General features: G+C 45.6%; 1 long non-coding RNA gene across 1 annotated transcript; it reads right to left on the bottom strand.

Annotated features, from left to right (window-relative positions):
- Window positions 1-1,200: 1,200 nt before the first annotated feature.
- LOC127308183 (uncharacterized) lies at window positions 1,201-16,198 on the bottom strand. The gene is made up of 2 exons (XR_007856322.2): window positions 16,127-16,198; window positions 1,201-1,387 (listed from the first exon to the last, which is right to left on the bottom strand). It is a non-coding gene; the product is annotated as an uncharacterized lncRNA (long non-coding RNA).
- Between the last annotated feature and the right edge of the window lie 6,163 nt (window positions 16,199-22,361).

The raw sequence follows: 22,361 nt of genomic DNA, 5'->3' as shown, positions 1-22,361 counted from the left end.
CACTCAGCCTCTGCAACAACATCATGCACTAATGGCATAAAGGATGCACATAGCAAAAAAAAAAAGAATTACAAAAAATAAAAGTTCCGCTACAGAGATCCATAACCTGAAACAGCAACACTGACACCACCACGACAACACCAGAAGATCAGCTTCTCCATAAGTGACGCCTTCAAAAGGGAAACAGTGCACAAATGCTATCGTTGTCCGATCATAGATCTTAGGTTTTCACCCTGAAGAAAAGTTTTTACTCTCAAAACAATGTCTTCAACAAGAACATTGCCAGGCACAACCAATTAGTACAGACCTTGGATTTTCACCCTGAAAGATAAGACTCTGAACTTCTCCGCCCCCACATACCAGTTGTTGTTTTAACTCACGAAGCCCCTAGCAAATTCCACCTCACTCCAAGATCCGACCACCATTGCTATTCCACCGATCTCGGCTTGATGACCTTCTCTGCTAGCACCATGGAAAGAAAACAACTCCATGATATTAACAGCCAGCAGAGCTTCGAAGCGCTCCCTCTGAAACCAAACGGCTAGATAAAAAAACATGGTTGCGCACGACTGAAACCACCCAATCCAGCAATCTTCAGACATTATTCGCACAATGAATTTCGCCGGCAGGGTCTTCCGGAACAGTACAATCCACCCAGACTGGAGGGAACGTTGACGGATAAACTTAGAAGATGTATTTTAAAGAAAAGGTAAAGCTTTGGCATCGAGGTAGCATTATTTGTATGTTTGTAGGTTGTACTTGTCGTTGTAACATTTTCTAAGTGCCTCCCATCCCCCCCCCCCACCCCCGCCCGAGTCACTACCAGAAACTTGGCTTTCCCCCACGGAAAAAAACCTACAGGAAATAACCAAAAACCGTTAGGATAATTCTTCCTGTCAGCTCACCGTCAGGATAAAATCGACAGGGAAATTTAAGATGCCTGATGGTTGGCTGACAAGAAACTATTTCCTGTGGGTTTCCATATTTTCCTGAAGGTCTTTTCAAGCACACAGAAAAATATTCATGTCAGGCTCCGCAAAACCAAGAACATATATATCCTGTGAGAGCATAACCGTCAGGAAATACAAGGAACGAATAAACAAAAAAAATAGGAGAAATAGAATTGGTTTTCTACATAATTGTTCCATTACTCGAGATATATAAAGCATACACATCAAAATATGTCGCGTACATGAATACTAGAGTTATGAAATCATATATATTTTCATACAGAATTCCCGTACATGCATCAAATGTCAACATAAACACAAGTTCAACCATTTCAAAACGCACAGAGGTGCATCAAGTAAATATTCAGCACCGGAGACCTTATGTTCTATGATGCTTTTGCTTAAGCTTGGGTTGTAAGCTTCTCTTTATGATGATCCTGCACTGACATAACATGCTAAGTGTAAACAATTAAGTTGCAAAGGTTGCTACAAAAAGATAACAAGCACTGGTAGAAAAACAGGCTTCCGGTGAGCCCCATAAGTCGCGAAGCTATAGGAACTGCGACTAATGGGACCTTTAGTCGCGGTTCGGGAGGCGAACCGCGACCAAAGGCCTGGGCCCAGGGCGCTCGGTGGCCAGCTCGTGCACGTGGGGGGCTTTAGTCGCGGTTGGCCTGGCCAACCGCGACTAAAGGTGCCCGAAGGCCTTTAGTCGCGGTTGGCCAGGCCAACCGCGACTAAAGCCCCTCCCCTATATATACCCATCCAGCAGCCAACACTTAGCCATTTGGAGCCATTCTCTTCACAAACTTCACAAGTGGGTGTTAGGTTTGCTTTTGGTTCCTCTTATGCACATAAGGTGTTTGATGAAATGCCCCAAGAGTATGAAACAAACATGATATGAAGTGTTGGAGCCACACTTGAGCTTTCTCATTTATTTTTTCCTCCTCGATCGCGGTTAGCAACTTGAACCTTTGATGTGTCATTGATAAAATATGCATGTGTGTAGTTCATTGTTTAATTTATATTGTTTGTAGCTAGTTAGTTTAACAAATGCATGATGGTTAATTATATATTTTATATTATAATAATGCAGATGAATCGACAATGGATGTACGGTAACCGACTCTCCGGCGAGTTCAGTACGGGTTTGAAAGATTTCCTCGTAGTGGCTAATGCGGACAAGCAGGGGGGTTTTGTTATCTGTCCATGTGTTAACTGTAAGAATCAGAAGGGTTACTCTTCCTCAAGAGATGTTCACATGCACCTGCTTCGGCACGGTTTCATGCCAAGCTATAATTGTTGGACCAAGCATGGAGAAAGAGGGGTTATAATGGAAGAAGATGAAGAAGGGGATGATTTCATCGATGAAAGCTATCTTGCTCATTTCGGTGATACTTTCATGGAGGATGCTGAAGGTGAAGGGGAAGGTGAAGAAGAGGCACGTGATGATCCCGTTGATGATCTTGGTCAGACCATTGCTGATGCACGGAGACGTTGCGAAACTGAAAAAGAGAGGGAGAATTTGGATCGCATGTTAGAGGATCACAGGAAGGCGCTGTACCCCGGATGCGATGATGGTCTGAAAAAGCTGGGCTGCACACTGGATTTGCTGAAATGGAAGGCACAGGCAGGTGTAGCTGACTCGGCATTTGAAAACTTGCTGAAAATGTTGAAGAATATGTTTCCAAAGAATAACGAGTTGCCCGCCAAAGACGTACGAAGCAAAGAAGGTTGTCCGCCCTCTAGGTTTAGAGGTTACGAAGATACATGCATGCATCAACGATCGCATCCTCTACCGCGGTGAATACGAGAATTTGAATGAATGCCCGGTATGCACTGCATTGCGTTATAAGATCAGAGGCGATGACCCTGGTGACGATGTTGAGGGCCAGAAACCCAGGAAGAGGGTTCCCGCCAAGGTGATGTGGTATGCTCCTATAATACCACGGTTGAAACGTCTGTTCAGGAACAAAGAGCATGCCAAGTTGTTGCGATGGCACAAAGAGGACCGTAAGTCGGACGGGGAGTTGAGACACCCCGCAGATGGAACGCAATGGAGAAAGATCGACAGAGAGTTCAAAGATTTTGCAGCTGACGCAAGGAACATAAGATTTGGTCTAAGTACGGATGGCATGAATCCTTTTGGCGAGCAGAGCTCCAGCCATAGTACCTGGCCCGTGACTCTATGCATCTACAACCTTCCTCCTTGGTTGTGCATGAAGCGGAAGTTCATTATGATGCCAGTGCTCATCCAAGGTCCGAAGCAACCTGACAACGACATCGATGTGTACCTAAGGCCATTAGTTGATGAACTTTTACAGCTGTGGGGCAGACCTGGTGTCCGTGTGTGGGATGAGCACAAAGAAGAGGAATTTGACCTACGAGCGTTGCTTTTCGTAACCATCAACGATTGGCCTGCTCTTAGTAACCTTTCGGGACTGTCAAATAAGGGATACAATGCATGCACGCACTGCTTACATGAGACTGAAAGTGTACATTTGCCAAATTGTAAGAAGAACGTGTACCTTGGGCATCGTCGATTTCTTCCGAAAGGTCATCCAGTAAGAAAGAAAGGCAAGCATTACAACGGCAAGGCAGATCACCGGCCGAAGCCTGCGGAACACACTGGTGCTGAGGTATTTGATATGGTCAAGGATTTGAAAGTCATCTTTGGAAAGGGTCCTGGCGGACAATCAGTTCCGAAGGGAGCTGACGGGCACGCAGCCATGTGGAAGAAGAAATCTATATTCTGAGAGCTAGAATATTGGAAAGTCCTAGAAGTCCGCTCTGCAATCGACGTGATGCACGTTACGAAGAATATTTGCGTGAACATCCTAAGCTTCTTGGGCGTGTATGGGAAGTCAAATGATACAAAGGAAGCACGGCAGGACCAGCAAAGTTTGAAAGACCCTGATGACCGGCATCCGGAACGGTTTCAAGGTCATGCCAGCTACGCTCTGACCAAAGAAGAGAAGGTCATCTTTTTTGAATGCCTGAGCAGTATGAAGGTCCCGTCAGGATTCTCGTCCAATATAAAGGGAATAATAAACATGGCGGAGAAAAAGTTCCAAAACCTGAAGTCTCACGACTGCCACATGATTATGACGCAATTGCTTCCGATTGCTTTGAGGGGGCTCCTGCCGGAAAATGTTCGAGTAGCCATTGTGAAGCTATGTGCATTCCTCAATGCAATCTCTCAGAAGGTAATCAATCCAGAAGTTCTACCACGGTTACAGAACGATGTGATCCAATGTCTTGTCAGTTTCGAGTTGGTGTTCCCGCCATCCTTCTTCAATATTATGACGCACCTCCTGGTTCACCTAGTCGATGAGATTTCCATTCTCGGTCCTGTATTTCTACACAATATGTTCCCCTTCGAGAGGTTCATGGGAATATTAAAGAAATATGTTCGTAACCGTGCTAGGCCAGAAGGAAGCATCGCCAAGGGCTATGGAAATGAGGAGGTAATTGAGTTTTGTGTTGACTTTGTTCCTGACCTTAAGCCGATTGGTCTTCCTCAATCGCGGCACGAGGGGAGACTAAGTGGAAAAGGCACGATCGGAAGGAAATCAACGATATGTATGGATGGCCATTCTCTGACTAAAGCACACCACACAGTTCTGACCAATTCCAGCTTGGTGGCTCCGTACTTTGAGAAACACAAGAATATTGTACGCTCGGACAACCCTGGGAAGCCTGAATCCTGGATTAGGAAGGCCCACATGGAGACTTTCGGCAGTTGGTTGAGAAAACATTTAATGAGTGACGATCATGTTGTAGATCAGCTGTACATGTTGGCCAAGACACCATCTTCGACTATAACGACTTTCCAAGGGTACGAGATAAATGGGAATACATTTTACATGATCGCCCAAGATAAAAAGAGCACCAACCAAATCAGTGGTGTCCGCTTTGATGCAGCAACCGAGAATGGGCAAAAGGTCACATATTATGGTTACATAGAGGAGATATGGGAACTTGACTATGGACCCTCCTTTAGGGTCCTGATGCGTGTGGTTGACACGTCCGTTGGGAACCCCAAGAGGAAGGTGTGATGCGCACAGCGGCAAGTTTCCCTCAGTAAGAAACCAAGGTTTAATCGAACCAGTAGGAGTCAAGAAGCACGTTGAAGGTTGATGGCGGCGGGATGTAGTGCGGCGCAACACCAGAGATTCCGGCGCCAACGTGGAACCTGCACAACACAACCAAAGTACTTTGCCCCAACGAAACAGTGAGGTTGTCAATCTCACCGGCTTGCTATAACAAAGGATTAACCGTATTGTGTGGAAGATGATTGTTTGCAGAAAACAGTAGAACAAGTATTGCAGTAGATTGTATTTCAGTAAAGAGATTTGGATCGGGGTCCACAGTTCACTAGAGGTGTCTCTCCCATAAGATAAACAGCATGTTGGGTGAACAAATTACAGTTGGGCAATTGACAAATAGAGAGGGCATGACCATGCACATACATATCATGATGATTATAGTGAGATTTAATTGGGCATTACGACAAAGTACATAGACCGCCATCCAACTGCATCTATGCCTAAAAAGTCCACCTTCAGGTTATCATCCGAACCCTCCCGGTATTAAGTTGCAAAGCAACAGACAATTGCATTAAATATGGTGCGTAATGTAATCAACAACTACATCCTTAGACATAGCATCAATGTTTTATCCCTAGTGGCAACAAAGACAACACAACCTTAGAACTTTCTCACATCGTCCTGTGTCAATGCAGGCATGAACCCACTATCGAGCATAAATACTCCCTCTTGGAGTTACAAGCATCTACTTGGCCAGAGCATCTACTAGTAACGGAGAGCATGCAAGATCATAAACAACACATAGATATAACTTTGATAATCAACATAACAAGTATTCTCTATTCATCGGATCCCAACAAACGCAACATATAGAATTACAGATAGATGATCTTGATCATGATAGGCAGCTCACAAGATCCGACAATGAAGCACAATGGGGAGAAGACAACCATCTAGCTACTGCTATGGACCCATAGTCCAGGGGTAGACTACTCACACATCACTCCGGAGGCGACCATGGCGGCGTAGAGTCCTCCGGGAGATGAATCCCCTCTCCGGCAGGGTGCCGGAGGCGATCTCCTGGATCCCCCGAGATGGGATCGGTGGCGGCGGCGTCTCAGTAAGGTTTTCCGTATCGTGGCTCTCGGTACTGGGGGTTTCGTCACGGAGGCTATTTGTAGGCGGAAGGGCAGGTCAAGAGGCGGCACGAGGGCCCCACACCACAGGGCCGCGCGGCCAAGGGGGGGCCACGCCGCCCTAGGGTGTGGCCCCCTCGTGGCCCCTCTTCGTCTCTCCTTCGGACTTCTGGAAGCTTCGTGGCAAAATAGGACCCTGGGCGTTGATTTCGTCCAATTCCGAGAATATTTCATTACTAGGATTTCTGAAACCAAAAATAGCAGAAAACAGCAACTGGCACTTCGGCATCTTGTTAATAGGTTAGTTCCAGAAAATGCACGAATATGACATAAAGTGTGCATAAAACATGTAGATAACATCAATAATGTGGCATGGAACATAAGAAATTATCGATACGTTGGAGACGTATCAGGTCCCTTTGTTCCGGTGCAAATGGTTCAAGCTAACAGGAGGTGGGGTAAAGGTGGACCAGCAATACGGAATGACAATGGTGGATTTCAACAATCTTGGTTACCTTGACGAACCATTCGTCCTAGCGAAAGATGTCGCTCAGGTTTTCTATGTGAAGGACATGAGTAGCAAACCGAGGAAACGGAAAGATAAGAAAACGATCAGTACATCATGCGATGATCCAAAGCGCCACATTGTTCTTTCAGGGAAAAGAAACATCGTGGGAGTGGAGGACAAGACAGACATGTCAGAAGATTATAATATGTTTGCTGAAATTCCGCCCTTCAAAGTGAACACCGACCCAAGCATTAAGTTAAATGATGAGGATGCTCCATGGATACGGCACAATCGTAAGCAAGCAGGGACACAAGGGAAGAAATGATGTGTAATAATTTATTGTACCAAACTTTGTTGAATGAATCATGTGAATTATATTACCCGTGATGTGTTTGGTGTCCATTTTCGAATGATTCAATTGACTCGAGATAGCACTGATGATACATGAAATTTGGAGTGATTCAGTCATACTCCTGCATACAGGAAATTTGGAGTGACTAAGTCATACTCCTGCATACATGAAATTTGGAGTGACTAAGTCATACTCCTGCATACAGGAAATTTGGAGTGACTAAGTCATACTCCTGCATACATGAAATTTGGAGTGATTTAGTCATACTCCTGCCTAGGCGTATAATATGCATACTCGTAGTCTTCATAGCCGCCGCCGTTGTACTGGTAGTCGTCGCCTTCTAAGTTGCCGGCGTCGTCGTCGCTGCTGTCGTCGCTGTCGTCGGGCGGCGCTCGTGGCTCGAACTGAGGGTAGCGCAGCGGGGATATCGCCGGCCGTGATGTAGTCCATGACGCTCTGCGAGAGTCCGGCCGTACCACCATAGCCGACGGCCGGCCTCGTGGAAGTTTCCGGGAGGCGGACCGTCCTCCTCATACAGCGAGCGCCCTCTCACGCCGATTGATGAAGAAGGCGTCCCAAGTATGCTGGTTATCGGGATGCCAGCGGGGATTCATCCGCTGCTCCGGCGTGAGGTCGAGGTAGTAGTGGTTCGTGATGGCCGCCCGGCGCGCAGTACCCTGAGGGACGGGAGGGACCGGCACGCCGCCGGCGCTTAGGCTCCAGCCGGCAGGGACGCGGTAGCCCGGTGGGCAAGGATAGTTCGAGGCGCAAAGCTCCTCCACCTGCTGGTAGGTTAGAGTGGGTGCGGTGGAAGCCATGAGAGAGTGATGAGAGATTGTAGAGATGTGATAATGCTGGCCAAGCCGGGCTACCTATATGTAGTGACAAATGGCGGGAAAAATGGGAGCGGGAAGACAGGAGGCGGGAAGAAAGAGGCGGGAAGAAAGTGGCAGGAAGAAAGAGGCGGGAAGAAAGTGGCGGGAAGAAAGTGGCGGGAAGAATTTTTCTGATTTAGTTGATATATTATTTGTATTTTTAAGAATTTGAATTGAATTAGTTTTATTTTTCTGATTTTTTCGATATATTATTTGTATTTTTAAGAATTTGAATTGAATTAGTTTTATTTTTCTGATTTATTTGATATATTATTTGTATTTTTAAGAATTTGAATTGAATTAGTTTTATTTTTCTGATTTTTTTGATATATTATTTGTATTTTTAAGAATTTGAATTGAATTAGTTTTATTTTTCTGATTTTTATTGATGTATTATTTGTATTTTCAACATTTTGAATTGAATTAGTTTTATTTTTTTGAATTTTTTGATATATTATTTGTATTTTTAAAATTTTGAATTGAATTAGTTTTATTTTTCTGAATTTTTTGATATATTATTTGTATTTTTAAAATTTTGAATTGAATTAGTTTTATTTTTCACATTTAGAAAATGAAAGAATTTTGAAAATGACCTTTAGTCGCGGTTGGCCAGGAACTGCAAAAGGGGCGAAAAAAAGGCTTTAGTCGCGGTTGGGGTCACCAACCGCGACTAAAGGCTGACCCCAACCGCGACTAAAGCCCAACAACAACAACAACAACAACAACCAAGCCTTTCAGTCCCAAACAAGTTGGGGTAGGCTAGAGTTGAAACCCATAAGATCTCGAAACCAAGTCATGGTTCCGGAACGTGGATAGCTCACTTCCACGCACCCCTATCCATGGCTAAATCTTTGTCTATATTCCAAACCTTTAGATCTCTCTTAACGGACTCCTCCCATGTCAAGTTTGGTCTACCACGACCCCTCTTAACATTCTCATCACGCTTTATCCGTCCGCTATGCACCGCGACTAAAGCCCCTCGCCTATAAATACGAGCGGGCGGCGCCTCTTCTCCTCTTCCTCGCCCACTCCGTCTCTGCGCCGATCGAACTGCCCGTCGCCTTCGCCTTCACCGTCGTCGCCTTCGCCTTCGCCGCCGTCGCCCTTCGCCCGCCGCCGCAACCGTCGTCACCGCCCCGTACGTCATCTCCATGAATGCGCTCCCCGCGCCGCCCTCTCTCGCCCCGCCGCACACGTGTACTGCGCCGCGCGCCCTCGCCCGCCGCCGCCCGAGCGCGCCGCCCTCGCCCGCCGCCGCCCTCACCCGTCGCCGCGCGCGCCGCCCTCGCCGTCGCCGGCGCGCGCGCCGCTCTCACCGGCCCGCCGCCGGCCTCCGGCCATGCGCGCGGCCGCGCTAGGGTACAGGGAGGAGAGATCGATGGAGGGAGAGAGACGAAGCAGGGGCCGTGGCCGGCGCCCCCATTTTTTTTGTTTTTTTTTTGTTTTTATTAATTAACTCACAAATTTGTTAATTAAAATTGTAAACTAAAATTGTAAAATTTGTTTAATGAATAGTTGGGTTTAATAGGGGGGAGAGGAAGAATCGAGAGGGCCGCCGGCCGAAAAAACTTCAATTTTTTTCTTTTTTTTTAATGTTTTGTTTGTTATTTTTAATTTTAACTATACACTTAACAAAAAAAACTTAAAACTTTGTAACTTATAACAAAAAACTTAAAACTTTGTAACTTATAACCGCCACCTCCGCCCGGCCACCGCCGTAAGTCGTCGCCGCCCGTGCACGCACAACGAGACGTCGGCCGCGCGCCGCCGCGCGCGCACGAGACCGCGCCGTCTCTGTTTGCCCAACCGGTTCACGTCGCCCTTCCCCCCCTCGCCACGGCACTTGTCCGATGAATCCGCCGCGACACCCTCTCCCACCCCTTCCTCGCCCCCTCCTTTTGCCACCGCCCTTTCGCCACCGCCACCGCCCCTTCTTCACTTAATTAATTTGTTTTGACTACATGTTTTCAGGACTGACATATGGCGGACGATAGAGCTGACCCGATTCTGGACAACTATGATCCGGACGCTGAAGACCATATGTTCGGCATCATAAAAGGCGATATTCTATATGTGCCGACCGGACAAGAAGAAGATGATATCTCTTCTTATCTGAACCTTGACGGTGAAGATGAAGGGCGCCGTCAGCAAGATGATGCCGAAGAAACGTCGATAAACGACGATCTTGAATTGGAAGTAGCAACCACCTCCGGCGCCGAGGTATATATATACATTGAGCCTCTGGTGATACAAACTAACTGATTTGAATAAATATGTGTGTACAAACGCGCGCGACTCTCTTTCTTATTTTAGCCCTCGGCCGGATCGTCGAAAAAATCGAGTACGTCGTCAAAGCGTGGCGCAACCAAGACGATGAAACCAGGAGAAACATGCACCATCGAGGTTGTCGAGGAAGCAACCGGCAGGCCGCTGGAGCCCAGCAAGAACGCCACCAAGTTTATCAGCCAATGCGGAGCCATTGTTAGAGACAACGTCTCGATCACCGTCCAGGAGTGGAATGAGCCAAAGAAGGCACGTCTTGGTTTCACTTTTGTCGATAAGAGAACAAAAAAAGATTGCTTCAACAAGCTTATGGAACATTTCGTTCTACCTCCGGAATACCGCAAATACGATGAGAAGGGTAACAAGATTCAGGAAAACAAGGCGAGGTGCAAGCTAGTCAAACAGTTCGCTCTTTCTAAGATGTCCAACGCATTCCGGAAATACAAGCAAAATCTAGCCCATGACTTTGTCAAGCAGGGCAAGACTCCGGATTTCAAAGGACAATATGAGAAACTGCAACATGATTGGCCAGAATTTGTGAAGCAAAAGAAATCGGAGCAGTTCCTTGAACTATCGAAAAAAAATAAGGATAATGCGGCCAAGAAGGAGTACAATCATATTATGGGGCCAGGAGGGTATCGCCTTTGGGAGCCTAGGTGGGAGAAGATGGAGAACGAGCTGAGGGCGCGAGGAATCCGTCCAGGTACGGAGGGATGGGACCCAAGGGCCAAAAGCTGGTGGTACGGGCATGGGGGATCACTGAACCCGGAGACAGGGGAGTGTGTTTACCAGGGCAAAATAATTAAACCCACCGAAAAGCTTATTGAGGCAATGAGGGATGCTCAAGAGGGGAAGATCAAGTTCAACAGAGAGAACGACGCGCTGACAAAAGCCCTCGGGAATCCTGAACACGGAGGACGTGTACGAGGCATGGGGCCCATTCCGTGGAAATTAGGGTTCCCCCAGAACGATGACCCGTCGGTTACAGAAGCCGTAAGAGAAAGATGGATCGGGATGCAGATGTTGTGGCGAAGTTGGTATCGGAAATGGATGTGATGAAGAAAACCGTGAGTGTACTAGTAGCCGAAAGAGATGCAGCTCGGGCGCAGCATGAAGATCATCCAATGGATCTCGGAAGCCAGCAGCAGAGAAGAAGCAGCGTGGCTTCCACGGAGGCCCCACCGGCTGGTGCACCGACGATCGAAATTACTGCACCGGAGCCTCTGGTGGTCGAAATTACTGCACCGGAGCCTCCTCACTACCCCGTGGACGATATAAAGGAGATGAAAGAATGTCATCTGTATTATCCTATCGGGAACATGTCCATGAAGGTAGCCATCGGCAGTGCTTTACCATGTTTACCTGGAGCACTCCACCACAACAACCCCATTCAAGATGGCTATGCTCGTGTCACGGTGGAGGACATAGTCCAAGGGTTTGAGGACCTGGACATTGACATTGCTACACCTGAAGGGGCGAGAAGACTTGGAGATGTCAAGCGCCACTTCATTCTATGGCAAAAGAAGTTTATCAAGTTTCCAGGCGAGGCGCCAACAAGTCCACCCCCCTACGGTGGTGGTGGTGGCGGTGGCGGTGGCGGTGGTGGTGGTGGTGCTTCACCTACACCTCCTTCACGTCAGCCGACGCCGCCCCCCAATTCTCCGGCGGGTAAGCAGACGCCGCCCCCCAGTCCTCGTCCGGCGGGTGATCAGACGCCGCCCCCCAATCCACCTCCGGCGAAGAAGCAGAAGCAGTCCTGGGTTATTAACCCGGACCCTTATGTACCTAGAACCACAAAGATACCAGAGCCATCACTGAAGCCTCTCATCCCGAGGCCTTGGGAACTTAGTGTCGAGGAAAATGCAGCGGCCGTGGCTGCTCAGCATGAGAAATGGAAGGAGGACTGCAAGAAGAAAAGAGAGGGCGAGCCCAAGCCAGTATTTTCTGACAAGCAAAAGCAGTGGGCTAAGTCATTTTTGAACACACCGTCCCAAGCCGCGAAGAATCTGCATGACGACTATGCACGTGAACTTCGTAGGCAAGCACTTGCGTTCAAGAGGAACAAAGAGTTGGCGGAGAAGAAAGCCTTGGAGGAGGCCGAGAAAAAATTAGAAAGGGGGAAAGAAGTTGCCCAGCTCGGGGAACAAAGTAAACAATCGATCGCCCCGCTCATAGTGCAAGCCGCCGGTCCGGATGCCCCCGATATCATAGCAGCTGCGGCAGCACATGGATTGACTGTAACGAGTGCCAGAGAACAAGCGGCCAACTTAGGTATCACTCTTCGTGCACTGTTAGGCCTTGATGAGGCGCCAATGAAGGACATAGTATTTACATATGTGAAGAATGGCCCTCTCGTCGAGCCTGCGCAGGAAGAGGATCTACCTCGACAAATGAAAGGTCTGCTAAATTGGTACAAGAGTTACATAAAACTTAAAAACGCCAAAGACTATATTTATGCGGAAGTTAGATATGAGCATCACTTCAAACATTACTATATAACAATTCATCGGAGTGAATTGTTCCAGCTGTTCAATCTGCGCGAGCTCGACAAATCTATCATCAGTTGCTACGTTCTGTAAGTGATTTATTAATTTCTACCCCATCTCGTTCATTGCCTGCACTATATATATATATATATATATATATATATATATATATATATATATATATATATATATATATATATATATTGTCCTAACTATCTTGTTGTGTACGCTATTATGCAGAATGAAGAAGCGGGAAATGCGAATAAGGAACATCCATGATGTTGGGTTCATTGACCCACAAATCGTTAATTCATATGTGTTAGAACACCACCCCGCCGACGTGGAGGATGACCTGTGGCGGTTTCTTAGAAAACAGGAACTCAAAAGTGATATTCTATTTCCTTACCATTTTGGGTGAGTGTTTCTGTCTTGAGCACATTCTCTTTTGTTTACTCCATGCATGGTATGTGGCTAATCGATGAGTTATGCATGACTGTGCATGTATCGTGTCCGCAAGTTCCACTGGATTCTTATGGTAATTCAATTTCACACCTCCACAGTTCTCGTCCACGACTCTCTGAATATGGATCCGGCGCTTTGGGCCGACATGAGAAAAATGATGCAAAAGTAATTATTTTCATTCATTTGCGCTCTATATCGATCGGCCTATTTCGTTCATCATTTCCTAATATCAAGTAACTAATTAATAACTCTCTTGTTCATTTAATTTTCTTTGCCTCGTAGGGTTTGGAGACGGTTCGTAGATCAAAAGGTCGGTGAATTCAAAAAAGAGCTACAATTTAAAATGGCAGTGCGGACGACTGGGGATATTCAGCCACCGGGGACCAATCTATGTGGATACTATGTTTGTGAGAGGATCCGGAGATACACCAATGAGCGGAACCAGCAGTGTGAGAACAACATCAAGAGGAATAACCTCCGGAAGACGCTTAGTCCAGAAGCTCGCTTCCGACCACTTCAAGAGGAACTAGCTGGATGGTTGGCGAGGGAAGTCATCGATCCTAGAGGAGAACACTATGTAGAGGACGTAGAACTTCATATGCACTAAATTATGGATGGAAACTTGTTCAAAATTGTATATGGTCATCCGATATTGAATATATATTGTATATTCCTCTTGAATTCTTTTTGGTTCTAATTTCAAATTTGTTTGAAATTGTACATTCATATGCATGTATGTAGTACCGTAGAATATGTGAAACTCCTTCAAAATTAAAACCCAAAAGAAATAAAACAATACAAATTAAAAAGAAACCAGATTTAGGGGGAGGGGGGCTAAACCCTAAACCCTGCGGAGGCCTTTAGTCGCGGTTGGCCAGAAGAACAGCGACTAAAGGTCCTCCACCCTGGCGCTCGCCTGCGGCCCACGTGGACGGGCCTTTAGTCGCGGTTCGTAAGGAACCGCGACTAAAGGGGGGGGGGGGGGGGGCCTTTAGTCGCGCCCAATTGGTCGCGGTTGCGCAACCGCGACTAATGGCAGTTGCGCACCGCGACTAAAGGCCATTTTTCTACCAGTGAAGAAATAATAGCCATAATATATAATCAACAGAACCTATTTTGGCATCTCAGTTTCTAACATCAACTTTGGCATATACAAAGTAACTTGTTTTCATCACAGCAAAGTTACCCAATTCGATGACTATTTCAACATAATAATTAATTAAGTGATTTGGTCCAAGATATTGTCTTGGATTTGACATAAACAATACAACTAACAAGACAATTCAACTCACAACCTAAGCACATGGCTCTTTCAAGTTAAGCTCAGACTACAATATCAATGACATTAGTGTTAAATGCTACTGCTCAATGATGCATAGGGGGAATATACGTCGGAGAAAATAGTAGCAATATCAGTTTAACCAAGTTGGCTTTGTGATGGAAGAAGGCAAACAGAACTCATTATTTTGCCACACTTGGCTAATACAATAATCAATACGAGCATACTAAGGATATAACATGAGCACATAGCTGAAACTAGACATGACCACATTGCTGAACCTAAGCTAATTTGCATAACAAAAGTCTATCAAAATATAGAGTGTATTAGTTGATGATATGGGAGAACGTATCTGAACCTAATCAAAAATCCACTCGGCAGTAATATAGATATTTTTTGTGAGGGAGCAATAACAGAGTCAATTAAAGGGAAATTGCTACCCTCCCCTGACTCCCAACCCGCCCCCGCGCGGCGGCGCCGCGCTGCCGCCGGGGCGCCCACCTCCACCCGCCCACTCCAGCCCCCTCCGGCGTTCTCCTCTCCGCGCGCCGCCGCTGCCGGGAGCACCGCCCGGCAAAGCCTAGGCGGTGTGGTGGCGGCGGCGGAATCCCTCCTGGCGCCGAGTTGCGGCGACGACGGCGCTCTTTTTCCTCTCCCGCGGCGTCGGTGCAGCGAAGGGACGGCGGCCACGGCGGATCCGGGGGCCGCAAGATGCAGCGGCGCCTCCTTTCAATCTGATCCGGTCCCCTTGGGGATCGGGCGGAGGAGATGGGCGGGCTCCTGCGGGCAGCGGCGTGCGGTCTTCGTTTGTGTCCCTTTCGCTTCACGAGGGAGCCTGGAGTTTCTACTCTAGGCATGGCGGTGGTGGTCTTCTCTTCCGCCGGAGGAGATCGGCTAGTTGTGTGGCTAGCCGTGGCGGATCTCGCGATCCGTCGCCTAGCTCCCGATGGCGAGGCGCAGCTGCCGGTAAAAGCCGGCCAGACTTCGGTTATGGCAGATGATGGCGGCATACTTCGTCGTTACCTTGTTGAAGGCATTATCTCTGCAGCCTCCGTTTCTTCGGCTGGGCTGCTCCGGGGGAAATCCTAGACCCGGGTCTCCCGGATCGGACGATGGCGGCGCGCAACGCTGTTCCCCCTGTTGGGGGCATCGTTTTTGGAGCAGACAACGGATGGCGGTGGTGCTGAGGTGGAGCGGTGTGCTTTCGCTGTGTCGGCGTCGTCGAGTCGCCGCAGCATGGTGCAGTGGTGTCTCGGGACGGATGCAGTGTGATGGACTCACGCAGGATGGTGGAGTCGTCTGGCGCCGTGGCAACATCGATGGCAGGCCTGGCATTGTCAATGTGATGATCTCTCTTGAAGATGGAGTCGAGGAAGACGGCGCTAGCAACTTCTATGGCGTAGGCGTTGGCGTATGCTGGAGTCTGCTTGACTGGATGTGCTTCTCATCTGCTATTGGGCGCCCTGGGAAGGCATTTGATTTTTGGTTGATGTGAGTTGGTGAATTTTCACCCCCTTCATCCCTCTGTAGGTTTAGCGAGGTGGCTTCGAGTTTGATCTTTTGTATTACTCTTGTAAGGTGTTGTGAATAATCTAATAAAAAAGCCGTGTGCATCCTTTGGATGCAGAAGCTGGGGCGATATTTCCCCCATTTCGATTTTTTTTTATTGCATTTTAGTTTCTTAAAATGATTAAGATATCACTAAGGCAAGGGATTAACTAGTTGTGTAACAGTAGGAAGCTGTACCTCTTCCTGTTGAGGGATAACCAGATTTCTTATACTGATGATATTCCCTACCCTCGCCCTACAATTTCTTAAAATAAAATAGGAAGTTACAAGAAAAGTAAGAATACGATGAGCTTAAATAGGAAGCATACATAGCTGTGAAATGATTGTTGGGATTACTAGATAGTAAAGATAATAAGAAGTTACAATAAACAGTTAGTAAATGGATTTTCCTAGTAGAGTTTCCACTTCGGTGCTCTGAAATATCAAGTATAGGCAGATTCATTTTTTCTTGTGCATACTGGGAGATAACGTAATCTTACAATGTATAGGAGAAATCTCAACTGAAGATCATTCATGGTATATATTTGGAGATAGGTAAAAAATAAAAGTATAACGCATACTTTGATAAGGGCAGAGGATATTATACGCTCTTATCATGGATACTGAGCCTTGGATCCTATAGTAAGAATACTCCTGATCTAGATGGCTGCAACTATGGAAAACAATCTCAAATCAGGGGCCAGAAGTAACTAACTTACAGATTCAAAATCATAGATCAGTAAAATACAAAAAAGTAGCATACTAGTATACAAAAACCATGTCTTCTACATTGTCCACTTTAGGACCAAGTAGTTTAGACGTGCTACCAATGTTGTTCCTTTAGTAAAGCTTGACTGACAAATTTCAGTAGTTCCATTTGGAGAGATGTACTCTCATTGGTTCACAAACTTGTAATGGTCGAAAATACGAGTTGCTAGCATAGAACTAACATATTTTTACTAAATTTACCAAATGATACTATTTTTGTTTTTTTGCAAATTGACAGTCTTTTACTGGTGGGACCCACCTATCAGAGCCAATTTGCTGACGTGGACTAGGACCTGTTGGATAATTAGGCACAATTTCCATGATTAATTCCAGAATATTAAGCATGACGACAGTAACTACTAACATGTGAAACTCGAACATACTAGATGTAGTGATCAACATGAACAGTAGCATAGCAAACAGTACAACATCCATCGCTAAACAGATCGAGATATGTCGCACGTACCGATCTGGTGGAGGTGGCGGTGGAGGTGTAGCAGATGATGTCGCTGCAGTAACGTTGTTGATGACAACGTTGTTGACGACGGGGACGACAGGTCGAAGTAGATGGCGTTGAAGATGACGGTAGGCAGCACCGCCCGACTTGGACGGAAGGCGACCCGTGATGAAGAGCTTGAGCAGTCGCGCAGAGCGCTTCCCAAAAACCTAATTCGCCCTCTCCCGTACAGGATCGCAAGGACGAGTGGTTCCGGAGACCTGCTCTCCCGTTCGCCGATGCACGTCGGCTCGCGGGATGGAGTAGGCTACGATGGCGGCGCAAGCAGAGAGAGGTGGAAACCCTAACTCGTGTATTGGATGTGTTTCTGCGGTAGCCGGGCAGGAGATTATATAGGCTCGGGAAACCCTAGGCAACGTGGGCCACACCCACGTCGCACGAACGTTTCGAGTCGGTTAGAGATAGCTGATACGTCTCCGACGTATCGATAATTTCTTATGTTCCATGCCACATTATTGATGTTATCTACATGTTTTATGCACACTTTATGTCATATTCGTGCATTTTCTGGAACTAACCTATTAACAAGATGCCGAAGTGCCAGTTCCTGTTTTCTGCTGTTTTTGGTTTCAGAAATCCTAGTAACGAAATATTCTCGGAATCGGACGAAATCAACGCCCAGGTTCCTATTTTACCCGGAAGCATCCAGAACACACGAGAACCGCCAGAGAAGGGAGGCAGGGCCACCACACCACACCCCGGCGCGGCCTAGGGGGGGGGCGCGCCCCCCTAGGGTGTGGGCCCCCCTTCGACCTTCCTGCGCCGCCTCTCCGCCTATAAAAAGCCCCTGGATCAGAAAACCCTACACCGATTGACGAAACCCACGAAAACCTTTCAGAGCCGCCGCCATCGCGAAGCCAAGATCTGGGGGACAGGATCTCTGTTCCGGCACCCTGCCGGAGCGGGGAAGTGCCCCCGGAAGGCTTCTCCATCGACACCGCTGCCATCTCCACCGCCATCTTCATCACCGCTGCTGCTCCCATGAGGAGGGAGTAGTTCTCCATCGAGGCTCGGGGCTGTACCGGTAGCTATGTGGTTCATCTCTCTTCCATGTACCTCAATACAATGATCTCATGAGCTGCTTTACATGATTGAGATTCATATGAGTTTGTATCACAATTTATCTATGTGCTACTCTAGCAAAGTTATTAAAGTAGTTCTATTCCTCCTGCACGTGTGTAAAGGTGACAGTGTGTGCACCGTGTTAGTACTTGGTTTATGCTATGATCATGATCTCTTGTAGATTATGGAGTTAACTATTGCTATGATATTATTGATGTGATCTATTCCTCCTACATATGCATGAAGGTGACAGTGTGCATGCTATGCTAGTACTCGGTTTAGTCTGTTGATCTATCTTACACTAAAGGTTACTAAAATATGAACAAATTGTGGAGCTTGTTAACTCCGGCATTGAGGGTTCGTGTAATCCTACGCAATGCGTTTATCATCCAACAAAAGTGTAGAGTATGCATTTATCTATTCTGTTATGTGATCAATGTTGAGAGTGTCCACTAGTGAAAGTATAATCCCTAGGCCTTGTTCCTAAATACTGCTGAGTTACTACTGCTTGTTTATTGTTTTACTGCGTTACTACTGCTACAATACTACCACCATCAACTACACGCCAGCAAGCTATTTTCTGGCACCGTTGCTACTGCTCATATATATTCATACCACCTGTATTTCACTATCTCTTCGCCGAACTAGTGCACCTATTAGGTGTGTTGGGGACACAAGAGACTTCTTGCTTTGTGGTTGCAGGGTTGCATGAGAGGGATATCTTTGACCTCTTCCTCCCTGAGTTCGATAAACCTTGGGTATCCACTTAAGGGAAAACTTGCTGCTGTTCTACAAACCTCTGCTCTTGGAGGCCCAACACTGTCTACAGGAAAAGGAGGGGGAAGTAGACATCAAGCTATTTTCTGGCGCCGTTGCCGGGGACCAGAAAGCTACACAACGGGATTTCCTCCCTCGTCAACCACGCGCCAGTCCTGGACAGCATCAAGCACTTTTCTGGCGCCGTTGCCGGGGAGGAAAGGTAAAAGGCTCTCATACTACGGTCCCAGGTAAAGTATTTTTCTGGCGCCGTCGTGTGTGTGCTCGAAGCTATTTCCTTTAGATCCTGCAATTGCATCTTTTTGTTTCTTGTTTACACTAGTTAGGCATAATGGAAAACATCTGTGAGCTCTTTGTACTATTTCCTGAGTCAAGACATGAATGGTTTAATGCGAAAATTAAAAAACCCATGGAACATATTAGCATGAACACATTGAATACCATTGTTGCTAATGATATGGAAAATTCTAAGCTTGGGGAAGCTGGTTTTGATGAGTATGATCTTTTTAGTCCCCCAAGCATTGAGGAGAAAATTTTCTTTGATGATACTTTGCCTCCTATATATGATGATTATAATGATAGTAGTCTTTTGTTGCCACCTACTATGGAGAGTAAATTTTGTTGTGATTATACTATGCCTCCAACACTTGATGAGAATAATAATGATAGCTACTTTGTTGAATTTGCTCCCACTATTACTAATAAAATTGATTATGCTTATGTGGAGAGTAATAATTTTATGCATGAGACTCATGATAAGAATGCTTTATGTGATAGTTATATTGTTGAGTTTGCTCATGTTGCTACTGAAAGTTATTATGAGAGAGGAAAATATGGTTGTAGAAATTTTCATGTTACTAAAACACCTCTCTATGTGCTGAAATTTTTGAAGCTATACTTGTTTTATCTTTCTATGCTTGTTGCATTATGCTTCTTGAACTTGTTTATTTACAAGATTCCTATGCATAGGAAGCATGTTAGACTTAAATGTGTTTTGTATTTGCCTCTGGATGCTCTCTTTTGCTTCAAATACAATTTCTTGCGAGTGCATCATTAAAACTGCTGAGCCCATCTTAATGGCTATAAAGAAAAGAACTTCTTGGGAGATAACCCATGTGTTATTTTGCTACAGTAATTTGTTTTTATTTGTGTCTTGGAAGTTGTTTACTACTGTAGCAACCTCTCCTTATCTTAGTTTTGTGTTTTGTTGTGCCAAGTAAAGTCTTTGATAGTAAAGTAAGTACTAGATTTGGATTACTGCACAGTTCCAGATTTCTTTGCTGTCACGAATCTGAGTCCACCTCCCTGTAGGTAGCTCAGAAAATTAAGCCAATTTACGTGCATGATCCTCAGATATGTACGCAACTTTCATTCAATTTGAGCATTTTCATTTGAGCAAGTCTGGTGCCATTTTAAAATTCGTCAATACGAACTGTTCTGCTTTGACAGATTCTGCCTTTTATTTCGCATTGCCTCTTTTGCTATGTTGGATGAATTTCTTTGATCCACTAATGTCCAGTAGCATTATGCAATGTCCAGAAGTGTTAAGAATGATTGTGTCACCTCTGAATATGTTAATTTTTATTGTGCACTAACCCTCTAATGAGTTGTTTCGAGTTTGGTGTGGAGGAAGTTTTCAAGGGTCAAGAGAGGAGGATGATATACTATGATCAAGAAGAGTGAAAGCTCTAAGCTTGGGGATGCCCCGGTGGTTCACCCCTGCATATATCAAGAAGACTCAAGCGTCTAAGCTTGGGGATGCCCAAGGCATCCCCTTCTTCATCGACAACATTATCAGGTTCCTCCCCTGAAACTATATTTTTATTCCATCACATTTTATGTGCTTTGCTTGGAGCGTCTGTATGTTTCTTATTTTTGTTTGTGTTTGAATAAATTGGATTACATCATGCTTGTGTGGGAGAGAGACACGCTCCGCTGGTTCATATGAACACATGTGTTCTTAGCTCATAATATTCATGGCGAAGTTTCCTCTTCGTTAAATTGTTATATGGTTGGAATTGGAAAATGCTACATGTAGTAATTGCTATAATGTCTTGGGTAATGTGATACTTGGCAATTGTTGTGCTCATGTTTAAGCTCTTGCATCATATGCTTTGCACCTATTAGTGAAGAATACATAGAGCATGCTAAAATTTGGTTTGCATAATTGGTCTCTCTAAGGTCTAGATAATTTCTAGTATTGAGTTTGAACAACAAGGAAGACGATGTATAGTTTTATAATGCTTGTAATATGTCTTTTATGTGAGTTTTGCTGTACTAGTTCATCCTTGTGTTTGTTTCAAACAACCTTGCTAGCCTAAGCCTTGTATCGAGAGGGAATACTTCTCATGCATCCAAAATACTTGAGCCAACCACTATGCCATTTGTGTCCACCATACCTACCTACTACATGGTATTTCCTGCCATTCCAAAGTAAATTGCTTGAGTGCTACCTTTAAACAATTCAAAATTTATCACCTCTGATTTGTGTCAATGTTTTATAGCTCATGAGGAAGTATGTGGTGTTTATCTTTCAATCTTGTTGGGCAACTTTCACCAATGGACTAGTGGCTTCATCCGCTTATCCAATAATTTTGCAAAAAGAGCTGGCAATGGGATTCCCAGTCCCAAATTAATTAACAAAAATAGACACTCCTCCATGGTATGTGATTGTTGGACGGCACCCGAAGGATTCGGTTAGCCATGGCTTGTGTAAGCAAAGGTTGGGAGGAGTGTCATCATAATAAAACTAAAATAAAAAGGCACTCCTTCATGGTATGAGATTGTTGGCAGGCACCCGAGGATTCGGTTAGCCATGGTTTGTGAAAGAAAGGTTGGAAGGAGTGCTACCCAAAATAAAATAAAATGGGAGCCGCTCTTTGAAGGTTTGTCTGGCAAGGGGGTTAGAGTACCCGCTACCATTCGTTGACAACAACATACACCTCTCAAAACTTTATTTTTATGCTCTCTTTATGTTTTCAAAACCAAAGCTCTAGCACAAATATAGCAATCGATGCTTTTCCTCTATGAGGACCATTCTTTTACTTTCAATGTTGAGTCAATTCACCTATCTCTCTCCACCTCAAGAAGCAAACACTTGTGTGAACTGTGCATTGATTCTTATATACTTGCTTATTGCATTTGTTATATTGCTTTGCATTGACAACTATCCATGAGATATACATGTTACAAGTTGAAAGCAACCGCTGAAACTTAATCTTCCATTGTGTTGCTTCAATGTCTCTACTATGAATTTATTGCTTTATGAGTAACTCTTATGCAAGACTTATTGATGCTTGTCTCGAAAGT

Source organism: Lolium perenne, chromosome 6, assembly GCF_019359855.2.
Source record: "Lolium perenne isolate Kyuss_39 chromosome 6, Kyuss_2.0, whole genome shotgun sequence".
NCBI lineage: Eukaryota > Viridiplantae > Streptophyta > Magnoliopsida > Poales > Poaceae > Lolium > Lolium perenne.
Note: the sequence above shows the minus strand (reverse complement) of the source record. Positions and strands in the feature narration are given on the sequence as shown.